Genomic DNA, 21417 nt, shown 5'->3' with positions numbered 1-21417 from the left:
CAGCAGGCTAACCAAGCATTGGAATAGTCAAGAGAATGGATGATCAATGGCAGGTGGATTGGAGTGGGATTGAGATGAATGGTTTTATAAAAGGGAAATTAGACTTTATTTAAGTTTGGGTGCTGGGCTCCATTGGCTAGTCTAGCATTTGTTGACCACTCCTAATTGCCCTTGAGCAGGTGGTGGTGAGCTGCCTTCTTGAACCATTGCAGTCCATGTGATGTAGGTACATGCACAGTGCTGTTAGGGATGGAATTCTAGGATTTTGACCCAGCAACAATGAAGCAACGGCAATATATTTCCAATTCAGGATGGTGAGTGACTTGGAGGGTACCTTGTAGGTGGTGGTGTTCTGTGTGTCTTCTGCCTTTGTTCTTCGAGAACAAGGGCAGAAGATGGTAGCAGTCATAGGTTTGGAAGGTGCTTCCTAAGGAGACTTGGTGAGTTCCTGCGGTGAATCTTGTAGATGGTACACACTGCTGCAAGGATGGCAAGGGTATAGGTTGGAAGTTCAATGTTCCAGGATGCTGAGATTTGTGGATTAAAATTGATATCACTGATAAGGAATTGCCATTCAGTGCAAGCCTAAGGGAGGAAAGGAAATGGGATATATTGGGGAGAAATTCGCAAAATGGTTTAGGAGACTGCAGAAAATAAGAATTTATTCTTGAGGGAAAATGGGTGGATAAGGTAAGAGAAGGAACAGGAAGAGTTAGGTGAAGCAGGGTGGTGGAGGTGGGAAGAGACAGCAAGTGAATTGGTAATAAAGGCCATGTCTCAGTCAAGTTGGTTTGAGCAGGACAGAAGGTGGAAAGTATAACCAGACAAAAGGCTTTGGTAAAAGGCAAAGGTAGAGAAGGCTCAGTGATTGTAAATCTACAGTGAAGTCCAAGAGGGCAGCAGTGGGAGATGCGATTTGGGAATTGAAGGAAGTTGGTTAGGTTAGGCTTCCTCCAAGCATGCTGGGTGCATGGTGTGGTCTCAGGTGTTAGTAGTGGAACTGGTATGAACAAGGACTGAAACCCAAGGACCGAGCAGGGGAGAGGAGGAGGCCACCAGAGGGCAAAGCCACAGGATCAGTGCAGGTGAGGGACCTGAGCCAAGGGGGAGCTGTAGGCTGGTGGTGAGCACACAAAAAAGCGTCAATAGGAGCAAGTCCATTCCCAATTCGGCAAAGGATGAGGAAGGAATCCTAAGGGATGAGTGAAGCAGAACAGAGTGAGTGACCATACGAAGCAAATGGATAGCCACAAAGCTATGATTCAGGCAGGATGTTAGTCAGTGGCGATAGATTAGAAGTAGTCCAGACTAAAGTGGAAATCTCGGGGAATAAGCAGGACTGGCAATAGAAATGAAGCATAAAAGCTAAAAGCAGGCAAGGGGGCGTGAGGAGGGGGGGAAGCTTTTTTAACAGAAACAGGCCTGGTGGGTCAGGAACATTCCCAAATCGTCCTCCCGTCTCCTCCACGAAAATTCAGCCCATGGCAGCTGAGGCATACAGTGTAGTTAATTGGAACAGTGCTGACCTGCTAAAATAATTTATATATTTTAGATTTCACATAAATGATCCCAATTTTGACCATTGAGCATTGCTTATTATTTAAATAATGACAGAGAGGAGGCATGAGCAACTACTGCTGGCGGAGGAGGAATTCTGAAGGTCTGTAGTCACGTACGTGGTTAGCACTGGCCTTTACAGGTTTTATCTAGCAATCAAACATCTGTATGTTTCTCCTACTGCTTACTAGATATTATAGTAAACATAACATTTAAAAAGGAACTCAGCCCCACGTCAACTGAGAATTTACATCATCTCCGAGCTAAGTGAGAAGATCCAGGTTTTTTCCACATGCCAATAATGTGTCTAATCCATTGATGTGAACCTCAAGCAATGCACTCCTTCAGAGCAAGCTTTGAACATTTGCACAAGCCAAAATGCTGACCTTACATTCAGCAGATAACTTTTCCATCACCTTTTTCCATCACGTTCATCACCTTTCCAGCAATCATGGTCATCCTTTTATTTTAAACTTCTTTGTACACCCTAGACTTTACAGGCAAACAATTGGGAGTGGACAGTGGTTTAACACAATGTCCATTCACTTCCAAAACTTGATTTCAAATCCTATCTAAACTAAGCAATCAGCATAACCTTTCCTCGAAACTTGGGGTGATGAGTGTAGGCACCCTCGATCTGGATTGCAAAGGGTGATTTTTTTTAAGTCTAACTGCCCAGTTCAAGTTTATTTATTAGTCACAAGTACGGCTAACATTTACACTGCAATGAAGTTACTGTGAAAATCCCCTAGTCACCACACTCCGGCGCCTCTACAGGTACACTGAGGGAGAATTTAGCATGGCCAATTCACCTAACCTGCACATCTTTGGACTGTGGGAGGAAACCAGAGCACCCGGAGGAAACCCACGCAGACACAGGTATAACGTGCAAACTCCACACAGTCACCCAAGCTGGGAATTGAACCCAGGTCCCTGGCACTGTGAGGCAGCAGTGCTAAACACTGTGCCATCATGTGGAAACCAAGTAGTGGTATGATTAGAACAACTTCAGTTACTTGCCCAAGGCTGATGGGTGTTTTTAACATTTGCAGTCAGAACCTGATTAGTTCACTGGGATCGATCTGTATCTTTTATTCAGTGGCCTGAGTGGGAAGCAGCAATGGGTTTTTCACCAAGCCAATGAGAAAGAGGATCAGGGATAGAGGGGTTTAAAAGGTAAGGGTTTTATTGTTTTTCACTTCCCTTGTGAGGGCCAAGAGAAACAGAATCCATGTTAATTTCAGAACTAATGATTTAGTTCAGTGGTTCCCAAACGTTTTTCACTGGGCCACACTTTCGGAATAAAAATTTGCTCGCGCCACACCGAATTTTTTATTGATAAGAAATACATTCAAAAACAAAAAAAAACTAACTCCTAGCAGTGCTTGATTCATAACATAGAACACAACTACTTTATAATATGATCATGGGAAATCGTCCTCAGCATCACTTGATGCTCTTGTTCTCACTTTGGAAAAATATCTATCCATGTTTAAATGTTTCTTTGATTGTCCTTGAATCTTCCTGCCACACTTGCCATCCTCTCTCGCCACACCAGTGTGGCGCGCTGCACCCTTTGGGAACCACTGATTTAGTTAGACAACAGGCCAAAGCAGAAATACTAAAAATAATCCTTCACTTCTGCAATATATACAATTGAACACATTACATCTACACTACCTGAATTCCCTTTACAGTTTGATACATTTTTGGGCCTTTTTTTTCCTGGTGTACAATCCTATGTGCAGATTTTTAATGGTGTCTCCCTATTTTAACTTGTATCTCATCTGCAGTAATGCTATAACACTTTTTTGTTTAATTGCATCTTCCCAGCTTTTTAGCCTGTACTGGAACACCAAACAATTCAACTGCTTTGTTTCTCAAATTGTCCTAAGATTTTTAATTAATATTAATGAAATCAAAATCTTTTCCTTTGTTCTAATCCTATTGTGATGCTCAATGGTTGGCTTAAATGCCTCATATTATAGATGTGAATGAAGATTTGATAAGATTCTGCAAGTGGCATATTCCCATTTATTCCCACAGGGAAAATTAGAGCAGGCAATGAGGAAGGAGGCTGATTGTAATTGCTTTGGAGTCAGGAACATTCTTGCTCGATGGGAAGGAATAATTTTTTGTAGTGGTTGCTTTAAAAGGCTCTGAATCAGTAGGGTATAAAGCTATCAACAACAAGTATGGTCATAGGTTACTATGGAGCGACATGGTGGCACAGTGGTTAGCACTGCTGCCTCACTGTGCCAGGGGACCCAGGTTCAATTCCAGTCTAGGGTGACTATCTATGTGGAGTTTTCTCCCCGTGACTGCCTGGTTTCCTCCAGGTGTTCTGATTTCTTCTTACAGTCCAAAGACGTAGATGTCAGGTGGATTGGCCATGCTAAATTGACCCTTAGTGTCCCAAGATGTGGGGATTAAGGGAGTAAATATGTGGGGTTATGGGGATAGGACAGGGGGTGGGCCTGAGTAAGATGCTCTCTCTGTCAGAGATTCAGTGCAGACTTCTGCACTGGAAGATTCTATGATCACTGGATCGCTGCCCACTAGGATATCTATTGCAATTCTCTCCCCCACCCACCCACCCACTCACCCACCCACTCACCAACCACTTCCCTTATCACCACCCCCATTTTAGTTCCAGAACCCTTAATAGTCATGCCTAATAGAAACTTGTCAGCATTATTTTGAAATGTTTAAATGGCCTAACCTCAACAGCTTTTGGGTGTCTGGGTAGAGAAAATTCCAGAGTTCCCCTATCCTTTATGTGCTGAAGTACTTCCCGACATCATACCTGAACTCGCTCACCCTAATTTTAAGGTTCTGCGTCCTTTTTCTGGGCTCCCCATCAAAGGAAATGGGTCTAATCATTTTCTCACTATTCATTGTTGTCTCTCTTGACAGTGGGGGAGTTTTCCCAGAAATTGGCAAAGGTCGATGGTGGGTGGGAAAAGCAGCGTTGAGACTGCCTACAGCAATGGTGGCTTTTCCTTCCAATAATACGGCAATTAGTGCCAAACCTTTTCACCCACGGGTTCCAGCCCGTATTGCTGGCAGGTGGCCTCTGATTCGCCTGCCCCATCATCACTTCAGCACTGCAATCATCGGGGTGCCGGTTAAAGGCCGTCCCAGCATGCACCCGCCACACTTAAGTCCCTGGGAAGTAATGGCTGCCAAGAAATCCACCCCCAAGATGGCTCCCTGGAGAGACTCCTGGATGCTGTAGAGGCCGGCAGTGATGTACTGTACCTACACGCTCAGGAAGAAAACCAGTCAGCAAGGTCACCAATCCAAAGCCCTGCAGAAGAGGACAGCCATCCAGCCCAGAAAGAGGATGAATGATCTCTTCCGTTCTGCCAGAGTAAAATCACTCTTTTTATTACACTCAACTCTCACACTCTCAAACTCATCACATATCCACAGGGATCTCTCACTGTGAGGATCTGTGCATTGTTCCCACTGCAAGTCATCATCATACTCCTGCAATATAGGGACTATTAGCAACTGTTGCACCCCCATGACAGGAGCTTTATCACAGAGAGTGTGTACTGCCATCAGTTAGACCGGAGAGCAATGCTCACAGAAGCCGTGTCCTCACTGGACCTCCTCATCACTCTCCATAAATCTAGTGGCAATGAGCACGTTCCGAGCTCACCTGCATTGCCTGGACATCGCCATTGCCTCATGGTCAACATCCTCTCCTTCGAGAACCTCCTCCGCCTTGTCCCCTTCAACGTTCTCCTCATTGGAGAAAACATGTTGCTCCTGCATTTCCTCCTCAAGCAGTTCCTTCCTCCATTGCAGCACCAGGTTGTGCAAGAGAAACCACCCTGATGTGTGATACCCTTAACTGATTGTATTGCATAACTCCACCAGAGCGGTCCAGGCACTAGGACCTCATCTTCAGCATCCCTATGGTCTGTTCCAATCAGAACCTGCACCCCGGAGCCAAAGGCTGTTCACCACCTGGTACCCCCAAGTCGAAGCCCAGTCACCCTCAGTCAGAGTTGGAATCCCCGAGTCAGTCCCTTAATACACGGGAGCTGCTCCACGAATGCTGTGGTCACCTCAGGCTCACCCTGGAGGTGTGCTTATCAGGTGCATATCTTTTGAAGGCAGTTGTGATTCAACGCCATTCTGAAATCATTGCTGCCATGGATGGAGTTTTTGACCATGAGGATATGATTCCGGCCTATGGGGCCACACATCTCCACCAGGGCAGCATGGAGGTTAGCACTGCTGCCTCACAGCGCCAGAGTCCCGGGTTCGATTCCCAGCTTGGGTGACTGTCTGTGTGGAGTTTGCACGTCCTCCCGGTGTCTGCGTGGGTTTCTTCCGGTTTCCTCCCACTGTCCAAAGATGTGCGGATTACGTTGATTGGCCGGGCTAAATTGCCTCTTAGTGTCAGGGGGACTCGCAGGGTAAATACGTGGGGTTACGGGGATAGGCCCTGGATGGGATTGTTGTCAGTGCAGACTCGATGGGCCAAATGGCCGCCTCCTGCGCTGTAGGGATTCTGTGATTCTATGGGCCCGATGATGAGATGCAGACGTGTTATGATGAGGTTCCCAACATTGAACGGTGGTCAATGCGGCCCCGCACTGACGGGGAGAGGGGTCGATCGCAGCAAAATTTAACGCTGACTTAAAACACAGCTTTGGCCTTCTCGCAATGTTTTCTGCTCCCGTCACCTAACCTGCCCAATGCCAATGGAAGGGAAAATCCCGGCCAATATTTCTGTCACCTTTTGATGATGACCTTGTAAAGATCTAAATGTGGTTTAAGGTCAGAGGAATTGATGTTGTGCTGAAGATGAAGGTTAAGTTTAGGCTAAGGCTGCCGGAGTCCCCGCCAGGATATCTGGGAAAATCAGCCTTAATTGGGCCTTTTAATTGTTCAAATTGTCTGCCAGTCTCCTTTTGGCGGGAAACTTTCCTGGCTGCGGGACTCAGTCAGACAGCCGTCCCAATCCAGCTCCCCCTTACTTTCTCAGCTCTTTGCCCTATGGCTGGGAAAATTCCATTCATTAACTCTGTTTCTCCCTCCATAGATCCTACCAGGCTTGCTGAGTATTTCCAGCATTTTTCTGTTCTTATTTCAGATTTCTAACATCAGCAGTATTTTGCTTTTGTCTCAACAACAACCAGTTCCCGTACTGTAGCTGCTTTTCTACCTCACTGTTAGCCATTTGGCCGTTATGTCCAAGGTCAGCCATCATAGAGACTCATTAAACATACAGAGACAATGAACAAAGAGCTTGAGTAACCCCTCATAACAAATTCTACTTTATTGACACTTTGGTCAATTTTACTGACACCAGACTTTTATTTTGCTGAACAAAACTAGTAGTTGCTGGAGATGTTCAGGTGATCAGGCAGCATCTGTGGAGAGAGAAAGAGAGTTAATAATCCAGGTCAATGACCTTTCCTCAGAACTGGGAGAAGTTAGAGATGAACCACAGGAAAAGCACAAGGAAAAGGCCTATGATACGGTGAAGGGCAGGAATAATTCAATGGCAGAAGGCATAATGACGCAGCGATGGATTGTGAGACAAGTATAGAGACAAAACCCTGTTTGATCTGAGGTGCAAATGTTTATAGCAGAGGGTATGGAGCATGGAGAACCTGAAAATGGGGAAAGGATGACCAGGGCCCGGGATGTGGCAGAGGAAATGCCGGTAAAGGTAGTTTCTTTATTAGTGTCACAAGTAGGCTTACAGTAACACTGCAATGAAGTTACTGTGAAAATCTCCTAGCCACCACACTCCAGCGCCTGTTCGGGTACACGGAGGGAGAATTTAACATGGCCAATGCACCTAACCAGCATGTCTTTCAGACTGAGAGAGGAAACCAGAGCACCCGGAGGAAACCTACACAGACACGGGGAGAACGTGCAGACTCCACACAGACTGTGACCCAAGCTGGGAATCGAACCCGGGTCCTTGATGCTGCGAGGCAGCAGTGCTAACCACTCTGCCACCATGCCGCCCAGGGTAGATCCCAGGGGCACAAATCAGCCATTCACTGGTAGCAGATCGCCACCCCACAGCTGCTCGACTGCTGGAGGCGCTGGTGCAGCCATCCTCCATTATCAGCATCGGATGTCCAAGGGTAAACGGGAGTGGTGGTTAAGATTTAAGGCTGTACTCAATTCAAATTCTCAAGTCACCCTGATGAAATTTGAACTCTCATTCTCGAGATTGTTAGTCCAGCCCTTTAAATGACTCTCACATTACCATACCCTTAAAGAAATGTAGATATTTTCCAGGAAATAACTTAAGTAGGTAGGAAAATTTTGATTTCCAACGAATTACTGTGCGATTTAAGAGTCCCATAAATCCCTGGAAACAGCAATATCTAAAAACTTGCAAAATTTAGTACCTATTTTGTTGTGCCTGGGAAATTTATGCAAATAACTGAGTTAGTCCCTTGCAGAAGACTATACAAGTTAAATTTCCCTCTATTTTCCCATCAATAAATGCAGTGAGAATGGTTTTGAGAAAAGTTTGATAACATTAATTTGCAAATTAGTGAAAGGTTGTGGCTGGGGAGGTAAACTCCCAGTGGTAATCATTTCCTGCTGCTTGCTCCGATGGTTATTGTCAGGCCCTCCCTTCTCTCAACTGTGGTGATTCATATGAAACCATGATAAGAATTTTAAACCATCATCTACCGTAAGATACAGTGATTCATACTGGGCTAAAAAAGTTCACCACTTGCAGAATCTTTTGTTTTTCCCCTCCACTCAGGTAATAGAATCATTTTGAATTAATAAAACCGTTCAGAACCCATTTTATGCTTGAAAGTCCAATCACCTTTTTTAAGAGTTTGTAGAAAATGTCACCTGTCTCTTTGTTCTTATTTTGATTTACATTGAGAAGTAAATACCGCCTTCCTCACGTTTTGTTCCATTTCTAACATTTTCTACTGTTAGTTAGTCACATCAAATCAACATACGAGTCAGGTGGGGGTGAACTAATCGGCACTTGGAGCAGACTTTTCTCGCAACACTTCTATTTCCAGTAAATAAATACTTATTAAAAAGACATAGGCTGAAATGGAGGGCTAGATGTTCATCCTCTAGGTGGGTAGCTGGAGTCAGGAGAATTCCCCCGTCTCGACTCGCCAGCCCCAGGGGAAAATACCCGGAAAGATGGGATTTTCATTGCCTGGAGGTGGGGGCAGGCTGCACTCGGACCACCCGACCTGGGAAAGCGTTTGGAGGCAGTCACAGAGATTGCTGGATACTGAGGCGGATTGCTTTAAAAGCCCACCTCAGTACTGTGGGACTTTGTCCCAGTTATAATGAAAAATGTAAGGTCCTCTAACCCTCACCCCTCCCACTCCCAAGATATGCCTCCCCTCCTTACCAATGACGCTTTGTGCCTCCAGTGCCAAGAAATCCCTTCCATTCACCCCTATGGTTCCTCATACTCCCGTATGCCAAGCTATGGCACTTCCATGCCCATTCATCCACTTTACACTGTGTAGAGCCAATGAACCCTGTAGTAAGAAAAAGCTTTTTAAAAGGTCATTTATTGATGACTTTCCATTTTCTTAAACTCCTTTTTGCTACAAGCCAATAAAATCACCCAGGAAACTTTAATTTGCAATAACTTCAAACCTTTATCTTGTGTAAATAAACACTGTGCAATTGGCAGAAGCAGATAGAGATCCAGAGCTGTCAATCATCAAAGTTTTCCTTGGGGTTCAGGTGTTTCAGTACTCCAAGGGATGTCTTGGTTCTCAGCCACTACTGCCAGGTCCTCAGATCCAGAGTCTTTCTTGGGCAGCTGTTTCCACTCTTTTCTGAGGATGTCCTTTAAGGACCTCTTGGCCCTCTGCAGATTAATAGCATTTCCCCTCCAGTCCCCCTGCAGCAGTAATACCACCGGCACTGCATCCATCAAAATGGATCCCTCTGTCGGACCTGGTCTTCACTTTGCAATAATTTGTATTGTGGCAATGTTGTTGAATGCAGCTTCCTCTAAGGTACAGCTTGTCTTTTAAGGTGAGCAGGTTGGCTGGACCATGTGGGTCTGCAAACAATGCTATTGGATCGTCCTGCTGTGCACAGAGCCCACAGGCAGCAGGATAGGAGCTGTTCAGTTTAACACTACAGTCGTTCACCACGTTTAACATGTTGGTCACAGCAATCTGAATGAGCATGGACAGGTTGTGAATTGTGAGCCCAGTGCCCAAAATATAGGGCCAACCAATTTCTAGCTATATGATTCTAAGTTGCCCAGAATAGGGAATCAACATTTCACTGACTGTTTTAACAATGGTTCTTTGATTACCTAATGTTGGAAATTATTTGCTGCTGAGTAATATTGTAAAGTAAGCTACATGCTGTGCCACTTAAGTCTACCTTAGCAGGTGCTAATGAATGAAAAACGTGCATGTTCCCAACTGAACAGTTCTATCATTGCCTATCATATCAATCATTGTACAATCCATAACATTGCCTATCATATCAATCATTGTACAATCCATAACATTGCCTATCATATCAATCATTGTACTTGTTGTGACAGCCAAACTGGTTTAATATTTGAGGGTTGAATTCTCTTCACGAGCAGGTTGTTTCCTACAGAAAATCCACTGTTCAGTATACAAGTGTTTGTAGTGATGGTGCTGGGTTTCATTCCCTGTGATTGTTTAGATAAGATTTAAAGAGCTGTTGTCACCGTGAATAAAGTTTGGCAATCTTTGTTTTGTTTGAAGACGGGGAAAAGCCAAATAAGCTGTGAACCGGTTTGGTTAGACGATTGTGCGAAAAGTGATGTGATAATGTGGCATGTTAATTTTGCGTCATTGTACAATGTGTTTGTTGAAAAAGCACTGAAATATTCGTTAAATACTCCTACCATGAAGGCTGTGTTATTTTAAAAATTGCATCTTAGATTTCCTGTGTACAGAAATGCCACCGCCATAACCAAATAATAGACTTAAAAATGATTACCTCTGCGTCTTTGTGAACTAAGGAAGATACAAACTTTGATCTGGAGGCACTTGGATTGAAATATTAACAGAGAAATATGAACTTATCTCATTTATAATTTCTTATTTTGTACTCTCAATGTTTAATTTTACTAAGATTTCAACAAAGGAATTTTGTCATCTGGGTTCTCAGAGACACCATCAAGGGAGCTGCAGGAGAGATATTGTGACAATGCAGGCAATAATTAGCAATGTAGCTCCTGTGGCCTGAGAAGTTAAGGAAGTCCACATGTATGGGATGTTTAGATGGAATTGTTTTGTGGATCAGGAAAAGAGATGGAAGTAGAGGGAACTTTGTTACAAGCATTCTGGAGTAGCTTGCACTATAATGTTGGTAGCCTTGGTTACATAGAAGCAATCTCTATGCAAACACTCCCATCATGATATTAATCACTTTACTCCTCTCATCGTTCCATTTCATACCTACCTGTTCCATCTCCCTGTTAAATAACAAAGATAAATAATTATTTAATATCTCTATCTCTTTAACATACCTGTGACATTGTCCTGCCATTCCCTTACTGACCCTTTTCCCAGTCCAACCTTCCTCTTTTTATTGATGTGCCTGTAAAATATTTTTCTCTTTTGTGTTCCTTACTAATTTACTTTAATTGGTCCTTTCTGTCTTCCTAATTGTTCATACTTTATATGCAAAAACACCATTATATTTTTAAAATGCCTCATTTATTTCCTACTTACTTGTTATTGCAGATATATTGATTGCATATTTCAGCATTTCATTGTGTAACACTTCTGCCGTAAGCATGAAAAAGCTGCAACAGTTCCTTAGTATAGTTATTATTAATTGCGAATATTAAAATTAGAAAAATTAATGATGATAAGAAGTTTGGCCAAAGAGGTAGGCTTTACAGAGTTCCTTTAAAGGAGGGGAGAGAGGTAGGGAGGCAGTGTGTCTTAGGGAGGGGATTTCCTAAGAACTTGCATCCAAAGGTATGCTCTCAATGGTGGAATAATGAAATTTAAGGGTGTTCGAAAGGCCAGAATTTGAGGACTTTGGGAAGACTGGAGGAGATGACAGAGATTGGACGGGACTAGGCCATGGACGAATTTTAAAAACAAGGGTGGGGATTTTAAAATCGAGTATTGCCTTAGCAGGAGCTAATGTAGATCAATGAGCAGAACGGTAATGGGTGAATGGGACTTGCTGCAAACTGGGATAAGTGCAGCAGAGATTTGGATGAGCCCCAGTTTATGAAGGGTACAAAGTGGGCGGCCAGTCATTTCATTGGAAGTGGAAAAGACATGGATGAGTTTCTCAGCAGCAGGTGAGGTGCCGAATGGACTAGAACAGGCCTTTTCAAAGTGGGGGTCACGACCTGCAGGCGGGTCACGGGACGTTGAATATGGATCACCGGGTAAATTCTTGTTGCCCTAATCTGGTTCGAAACAACATGGGATGTTCTTTTGATCCTGTTTTAAAATAAAAGCGCGGGATTTTCTGTTTATAGCGTGCATTTTGTAGAAGGTGGTATGACAAAGAGGAACTCTCAGACGATAATTTGATTTATTCTTATCACGTGTATTGGTGTACAGTGCAAAGTATTGTTTCTTGCGTGCTACACAGACAAAGCATACCATTCATAGAGAAGGAAAGGAGAGTGTGCAGAATGTAGTGTTACAGTCATAGCTATGGTGTAGCCACCATAAGGAACTGATGTGGAGGAAAAGCTTAGTATTGACTGATACAGTTCTAGTTGTGCGCACTTTATGAAAGGAAAGGTAAGAATTAGGAGAGAAGTGTATCCTTAAATGTACAGTAAATGCCGTGCATAAAAATATTTTGCTGTTGAATCAAATTCAAAATGAGATATATTTTGAAAAACAGGAAAACCATTGAGATTTTTTAAATTACGCTATATGTGAAAAAGGATAATCGACACAACCACAGACTTCAATGGATGCAGCAAAATGTAGCTATTGATCTGACATATTCCACCTCCTAGGGAGTTTTATTGATGGGATGGTAACAGATAGAGATTCCACCTAAAAGCAGCACATTGATCTGGTGAGCTCTGCATTCCAAAGGTGCATCGGATTTGTCACAAATAAACGGCAGTCAACTTTCTGTGGATGGCTGAAACACAGTGAGTGTATTGTCTGATTTCAGACATTTATTTTGAATGTATACGTTGATGAGAGAAGTTTGCAAAATACTGACACCAATTTCTTTAGTGGCGGAATATTGCCTGAATAAATTGGAAAATGGATCTGAAACGGACCCTCTGATGTTTAATATACTGTACAATGTTAATACAAAGTGGAAAGATCATATTTCAGGACACATCCCCACCTGACATGGGTCGCAAGGGATGACCATTTGGTAAAAGTGGGTCACCGGGGAAAAAAGTTTGAAAAACAGGGCACGAGAAGAATTCTAGGTTCAGCGCCAGTTAGAATTACACAGTTAAATCTTAGCTAGGATAGTAGAGAGTGATATAATTTCCATCAACATCCCTGGATTATTGTTCATGATATTGATTATTATTTAGCGATTGCTGCTGGTACGTGCGCAGACATCGGAATTTTCTGGCTGTGCTTGGCCCAAAACTGCAAAATCCCGCCCGAGGCAACGGACCTTTGCATGATCCCCCCCCCCTCCACCCACCCCCTCCCTGCTTGCTAAGATTCCCATGGCGGGTGGGACCGGAAAATTCCTGTTATAGTCTGCCAGGAAAAAAAAATGTTAGATTCGCCCTCATCATCCATGGGAGACAATCAGATTGATGTCTCAGGAAAAATCCACAGGACCCACCAAGTCTACTTTGCAGACCCCCACACACAACCAGCTCCTCTGCCAGGATGTACATGCACACTGTAATCAACCCCTCTCCTGGTTTTTGTCTAGTTGCTAGTGCATTGGTGGTGGAGGGCGTGGATGTTTGTGGATGTGGTGTCAATCTGCTTTGTCCTGGATGGTGTCAAGCTTCTTGAGTGTTGTTGGAGCTGCACCCATCCAGGCAAGTGGAGAGTATTCCATCACACTCCTGACTTGTGCCTTGTAGATTGTGGATAGGCTTTGGAGAGTCAGGCGGTGAGTTACTTGCTGCAGTATTCCTAGCCTCTGACCTGGTCTTGTAGCCACTGTGTTTATGTGGCAAGTCCATAGAGTCATAAAGGTTTACAGCATGGAAACAACCCAACTTTGGCCCAACTTGTCCATGCCGCCCAGTTTTTACCACTAAGCTCGTCCCAATTGTCCACGTTTGGCCCATATCCCTCTATCCCATCTTACCCATGTAACTGTCTAAATGCTTTTTAAAAGACAATATTGTACCCAGTCAAGTTCCTGGTCAATGGTAACCCCAGTGGGGGATTCAGTGTTGCTAAGTCACGGTAAGGGGTAGTCTGTACAGTAGCAGAACCACTACCACTCACTTCCCTGTCTCAACCGCATGACCTCCCTATTTTCCCCAAACTTCAGACAGGTCAGCCAGGCGCTGGGTTAACCTTGCCTGCCTCTGCCTGCACCAACTCAGGTCTACTGGGCATTCGCTGTTAAGTGTTTTCTGACATTAAGGAGTGCTTTGGGTTCATCATCCACCCCTTACTCTTTGGTGACACTGATCCAGTGACCCCAGCACTGTCTCACAGAGCCTCCGGACTGGGTAGTGTCCTTTCCACAGTCACCAGTGATGCCCCAGAGGAGGGGGAACTCGCCACCCCCAAAAAAAACTATCTCTGCGACCCCATTGAGGCTGTGAGCCACAATTTGGGAACCATTGGGTTAATGTTTCAGATGGATTCTCATGATAGATCTGCTAAATATACAAAATGCTAACTCACTTCTTTGGCATTTTAGCCCCTTGTGTTTATTATTTTCTTTTTGTCAGAAGTGTTCTATACAACTTCTGCATTAGCAATGAACAGGAAAACAATAAAAAGAAGACTGGAGAAGGGTGAAGGTGAAGATGACTGGATTGCTCTGCAGATCACTGGTATTGATGCAAAAAGTGTTTGCAGCTATTCAATTCATATGGGATTCCCCAAGTCAATAACTGTCTTTTATCAGCAAACGTGGGACTGTAACAGTGAGAAAATGAGACATGATCAAAAAGAAGTTTCAAAACAGGCAGAATGAAACTGAGATTAGGTCAGTCTGCCGCTGAATAATATCAGGCTTTCACATTTACACCGTTGGACTTTCCTAGCAGAAATTCCAGAGCAAAGTAGCACACTGCTTGGTTTCTGATATCACTTCAGTCTACACGGCAAACTGCACAGGGGACAGTCCCTGTGAACAGTGGGGATTTCAGGGATTATACTGGAGGGCGTTGTGTGATACCGATGTGAGTGGGGGAAACAACACGTGCTTCTCTCTAACGGAAGAATCTGATATAGGAGGCATTTCCTACAGAACAGTAGAGAAATATCTGTGTTGGGAGCCTCTGACCAGCAGATAAAAGGTACGGGAAGTGCTGATCTGATGAACTGCCGGATAGATCGCGCGGATTGTGTTGAAAAAGTCCTAACTTTTTGTTTCTTACGAGTGGCATTGCGGATTTATTTAGTGGAAATGAATGCTATTGTAAGACTTTTCATCGCTGGGTTGAAAAAGAGAACCACGAGACAGACTAACATAAGTTGGAAGTGAAAGAATATGTGGTTTTGGAGAATTTAAACATACTTTCACTTTTTTTCTGAGCCATTATTTCCTACAGTTCAAACCACCAGGGAGACTGAAGCTCTGATTTAAAGAAGGTCAGTCTCTCAGAATAAGGCAATTTGCAAGAGAGCTGAGTGAAAGGAATGCAAAATCCGATAGTTTGTTAGCAGCCATTTGCATGTGTTCTACATTAAAGGTTCTGCTCCCTTTTAAAATTATTTTCAATTTGGCTTTGGAAGGCCTTGCTGTCTGAGATTTTTTTTGTGAGGAAAAGCCAGAAGTGCTTGTAATCCCTTTCTTCCTGCCGTTCAGTAGGGCTGCTGCTGGTGTTGTGTGGTAGGGGTACAAAGTGTGTGGTCTCCAGCTCTCGACTAATGCAGTTTATGTTCTGTGACTGAAATAGTCTTGTGGAGCCTAGCAGAACTGTGTGTGTGTTCAGGAATGCTGAGCTTTCCTTCCTCTCTCTCTCTCTACCTCACACACACTCTCTCAAACAGAGGTAAATTATTACAAATGGATGCTGCTAAGTTTGCTTTCATAGGAACAATTTTTGAGAATGTGAGAGGAGCTTTTGTGCGTGGGTTAAGAGTGTGACTTCCCTCAGGAAGTATGTTAGTCCACAGTGAGGCACAAAAAAGAAAAGCTTCTCTGAGTGTGGGGCCCAGTTTCTCTTCATTAGGAATGACAGCTGGTGCTGTCACAGCTCACATGACAGAGCGCTATGGAAACAAGCTGTTTAGCTGAAGCAAGCCAGCAAAGGGTGGTCAGCTGATCATAGCATTAGTCAGGTGATCATATGATGTTGACTAATCACATTCACTACTTGCTGTGAAGACACTGAAGGCTGCAGGTAAGAGTGAACAGATCAGCAATGATTCTTTTTTAAAATGTAAGTTGTAATACCCCTTGGGCTTGCTATTTACTTGTACAAATCCACGCCTCTCTTGTATGTTTTCTGAGTATAGTTTTAAGGGAGCCCTTTCTTTTCAATGAATAAGTTTGCACCCTATTTAATATGCCTCAGAAGTGTCTGTGTGAAGTATTCCGTGCCTTCGTATGTCTTGTGGCTGCAAACTAATCTCCTTTTGTGACTGGATCCAGCGCTGATGCTTGTGATTTTAGTGAGACTTAGCTCGGGATGTAATTTTTGTGAAGTGACACTTGTGTGGAGGTGTTAGATCTGATTGCTGCGGTGTAGAATATCTCCAGCTATAACCTGCATTCACAGTAAAGCTTTGGAGTTGGGTTAAAATAGCAGTATTGTCCCAGGAGCTGTCTGTGATCTCGTTCAAATTCATCTTTGAGAGAGAAAAAAAGGCTCACATTTATATGATCATTTTATTTAGATCATTAGTTTTGATTTTTCAATAGCTTTCACTTTTTTTTAACATCGTCATTGGATAGGACTGAGTTCACCCAAATCCCACTGCCTGTGATCATTTGTCCATCACCCCTATGCTTACTGACCCTTGTCAGAAGTCTCACAACCCCAGGTTAAAGTCCAACAGGTTTATTTGGTATCATGAGCTTTCGGAGCGCTGCTCCTTCATCAGGTGAGGGATGAAGGAGCAGCGCTCCAAAAGCTCGTGATACTGAATAAACCTGTTGGACTTTAACCTGGTGTTGTGAGACTTCTTACTGTGCCCACCCCAGTCCTACGCTGGCATTTCCACATCCTTACTGACCCTTGGTGACTTTGGGGACATCTGAAGTGCTTTACAGCTAATTCTGCACTTTTTGAAGTATTCTGTTGTAATGATGGATTCCCAGCAGTCTATTTGTGCTCATAGAGATGCCACCAATATGATAATGACTAGACAGTTTGAGAAAATGCAATGCCCTGGACACTCAGAGCTTCGCTGCTATTTGAAAATTGCCATGAGATCTGTATGTTCATCTGAGGTGGCAAATGGGGCTTTGGTCCATTGTCTTACCTGAATGATGGCACTTCCAACAGTGCCGTACTTCCTCAGTGATGCACTGCAAGTGCTATCCTAGATTTTGTTCAAATTCCTGGAGAAAGGCTTGAACCCAATAGCTTCTGATGCCGAGGCAAAAGTGCTACCACAGATGAGGCTTAAATGTTACTTTTAACTATTTGTGAATTGTGGTCAGTCTACCCTAGAATTCTTGGAGTTTCCTGGTTTCCAAGTGTTCCTTATTTCTTATCCAAATTAATATTTGGGAAAACACTTTTCATTAGCTTTGATTTTCAATAGCTTTTCCTTTTTTTAACATCGTTATTAGATAGGACTGAGTTTACCCAAAATCCCACTGCCTGTGACCATTCGCCCGTCACCCTTGTGCTTGCTGACCAACATTGGCTCTTGGATAAGCAGAACATCCTCTTCCCCATTTTCAGCTCCCTTCATGGTGTTGCCCCTCCCAATCCTTGTAATGTCCTCCAGCTCCACAACCCTCCCAAATATCTGCACTCGTCCAAATCTGCCCACTTGAGCATCTCCAACTTTTTTTATGCCTCCACTGGCAGCCTTGCCTTCAGTCGCTTGGGCCCCCTTCACCGCTCTTTCCTCCTCCAATCCTGTGTCTTTGGTCAAGCTTTTAGCTATCTACCCTGTCGTTGTCCTTTGTGACTCGATGTCAAATGGTGCTTTCTAACACTCCTGTGAAGTGCCTTGAGGTGTTTTATTGCTTTGGGAGGATATATAAATACAAAATATTGTTGTTAGAGCTTAATCTCTGAGTAAACTCCAGTTCTAAATCCAATAGAATGAAAATATTGAGTTAATTCCCCTCTGCTCTGAATACTGAGTGGGTAAATGCACCATGTAGCATGTCACAGAAACAGATCCTAAAGCCTAAAATTTAATCTGTTGTTTGTATCAAGCTGGTCTTGATGGCAATGAAAGTGCTACAAACGGCTTCAGCAAAGGAAAAGAAATACTGTTCCTGATTGTTATCCAGTCACCCTCTTATAGAGTATAGAAGTCATAGAAGCCCTACAGTGCAGAAGGAGGCCATTCAGCCTATCGAATATGCACCACTTGTGTCAGACTCTCTGACAGAGCATTTTACCCAAGCCCCATCCCCATAACCCCACACACTTACCCTGCTAATCCCCCTCACCTACACATCTTTGGGCACTTAGGGGCAAGTTGGCAGTCAGGTGAGGACTGAGTTAGTCTCGGCAGTGATGCATCCTGTGGTTAATTTGGACAAAGGCTGTGCCTATCAATCCATGAGTCAGGAAAAAAGAGGGAAGGGATCTGAATGTCTCTTACAGAGCATTATCAACTCTCAATTTCACAGTGTGTAGAAGGACAGCACTGCTCTGTACAGGTCACCTTCAGGAGTCAGGAAGCATAGTCTCAGAGTAAGGGGTGCACATGAGAAGCTCCTTCACTCATAAGAATTGAGAACCTTTGGAATTCTCTATCCCTGAGAGCTGAGAGGGAATAAAGGGATATGGGGACAGTGTGGAAAGATGGGGCTGATGTTGAAGATCAAGCATGATTTTGCCGAAAGATGTAGCAAACCTGAGGGGTGTATGACCTACTCCTGCTCTCATTTCTTATGATCTTAGGAGCTCAATTAAGATTTACTAACAAAATGTTGTTCTAAACTTTGAAACAATGTTAACCAATTGTTTTGGGGAGAAATAAATTTATATCTTTTCTAGTTTCTATCGCTGGACCTGTGCCCATTTCACTTGTAGGTTGAAAATGGATTGTCACTGATTAATAGCATCTCGAAAATACCGGCAACAAGCATATAGCCACAAATAAAAACAACTGATTTCCTGCGCCTCCTGTAGCACCAACAAAACAGTTAAAGACAGCAACTTATAATATCTCTCAATCTGTACCCCAAATCCTTTCATTTATCTTGGACCCATTTTCCAGGTAATATTCCCATGCTGTGTACTTCCAGGTAATGTTCCCATGCGGTATACTTCAAAGTCAGTATGACAACATAAAGTTGAACTCTGGACTTTAGAAGGGGTTGGCGAACAGGGTGAACTGTGAATGCAGGCTCTACTTTAATAAGTCACTGAATGCATGGGGTTTCATATCAGTGCCCTCTAGAGGAGTACGAGCAGTCCAACATGGAAGTACTGTGTAAAATCAGGAAGAGATGTGGAAATCTGGGCTTACTGTTCAGACAGGCAGCAGGGTAACTAGCAAACACCTATATATCCCACCATATGAGTGCAGCTGAAATTTAATGGAACAGTTCTGCATGTAGCTGGTACGTGTACAGGAAGTTGAAAGTAAGTCTTGCAGGATCACTAGACTAAACCAGTGGCTGACTAAAACTTCTGGTCCACTGTCAAATTCAGCAATAAACAGTGAATAATAAGAACACACATTGAAAGCTCCTGTGTGTGTCTGAGCAATGATTGTTTCCATCGGAAATTGCAGAACTGATCTGTTGCTCAATTTGTGCTCAGTAAAGAACTCGGTGTTCAATGGCTGCATGATGTCTCTTTCCCTTTCCCATTTTCTTCCCTCTTTTTTTTTTTCTTTTTTATTTGGATGGTTCCATAGGTGGTGGTTGCCTTCCAATACCCTGCCCTGGTGGTAATCATTCACAAATAAACAGTCAGTCTCTGCCAGGTAGTGTGCAAAAAAAGCACAATTCTTCACCTGTTAACAGCGGCGGGAGTCGCTCTAGACTGATCGGGTCTCGGAGCCTTGACTATTTCTTTCCTTCTCTAAAACAGAAGCATTGAGGCCAACTGTATTTTCTCTAACACTGGCCTGGCTGTAAGCAGCAATCTCAATGCAAAACAGATCCAGATCTGTGGTCTTTCTGAATGGTATGGTTCAGAGATTCAGTATGTTCTCCGTTCTTTTCTTGCCTCCAGCAGCCATGACTGCCCACTCTCCCACCTCCTGCAAGAAGCAATGTCTCATTCCTCAGCCAAGAAGCCATTCACAGGACCTCCTGAAACACTTTTAAAAAAGCATATTCTGTTTCCTGCCTGGCCCCACTACCTGCCTCCCTCCTGCGCTTCATTCTTCCCCATTCCCCTCCTGACTTTTCCTGAGCTTTGTTCCATGGTTGCAGCAACCCTTGCCCAAAATGGCCATTCATGGACTGTAGGATAAGCAATGAATGTTAATCTGCTTTATAACCTGAGGGCAGCAGTATAGTTGTCCCCAGTCTCGTCTTCCCCTGAAATATCCACACACAGCAATCTACAAGTAGGAAGTCACGGGATTGTGATGAACCTGCTTGATTTTCTTCCCCCGCCACCCCAGATCAGGAACCTTGAAATGAACTTTGGTAGTCCCACTGTGACTTTAAATCACCAAGGCAGGCACAGCTCTGTACTTAAATCTGAGAGCTTTCTGCTCTGTACAGTTTAGACATGAGACTCAAAACCATTGGGATGCTAACAAATGACTCGTTTCTTTCGAGCTTCCCACTTCTTTAGCACCAAAAGAATGAACACCATCCAAATTCTGCTAGCAGATAGTGACTAAACCTGAATATATAATCCTCCCTCCCCATCCACCCACCCACTCCCCCACATAATGCTCGTGGCAGGTGGTAATTTGTCACTTTTGAAAAAAAGATGATGCAGAAACCCATGGATAAATTCAGATTTGCGGTCGTTCTGAGCTTTTAGGTAATAAAACAATTGCTTTTCAAGACGTTGGGATGAAATTCTTCCATGTGCAGTTATGTGGATTGTTTAAATGCCTATACTGTGCGTTAGAATGGAAATTTCCTGGGGCAAAATTCAACCTATAGCCATCCTTCAACAACACCTTTTTGTGACAAATTCTGAGTAAGGTCCCTGAATTTTGCATTGCCAATTGTTCTCCAGATCTGGAGTGGGGGTGCGACTGAAGCCATGTTGGCTCAATGGCTTTGGTCATCTAGGATGTCCACCCACATCACGCTGCTTTTAATGTGCCCATTTTGGACACCAGTCAACTTTATCGGACATCATCTCCAGTTACTATTCTATTTCTGCTTTAATGACACATTGTTTTTTGGAGGAGCCCAGGATAATTCTCTTTTTCCAAATCATTTGCTTTCATTTAGTAAATATGCTGTGATACTTACTGTAATTTAGTGCAAATTTATAAAAATTAATGCAGGATCTGTCTAACTGTGAACAAAAAGATCCAGCTGGTTGCTGAGCATCCAGGATAGAATCAGAAATGGTTGCTAGGTAGCACGTAAAGTACCAGGTTGCTTACTAAGTAGCAGAGGAAGCACCAGGATGCCTGCTAGGTTTAAGTATTA

Source organism: Mustelus asterias, chromosome 17 (genome assembly GCF_964213995.1).
Source record: "Mustelus asterias chromosome 17, sMusAst1.hap1.1, whole genome shotgun sequence".
Classification (NCBI taxonomy): Eukaryota; Metazoa; Chordata; class Chondrichthyes; order Carcharhiniformes; family Triakidae; genus Mustelus; species Mustelus asterias.
Note: the sequence above shows the minus strand (reverse complement) of the source record.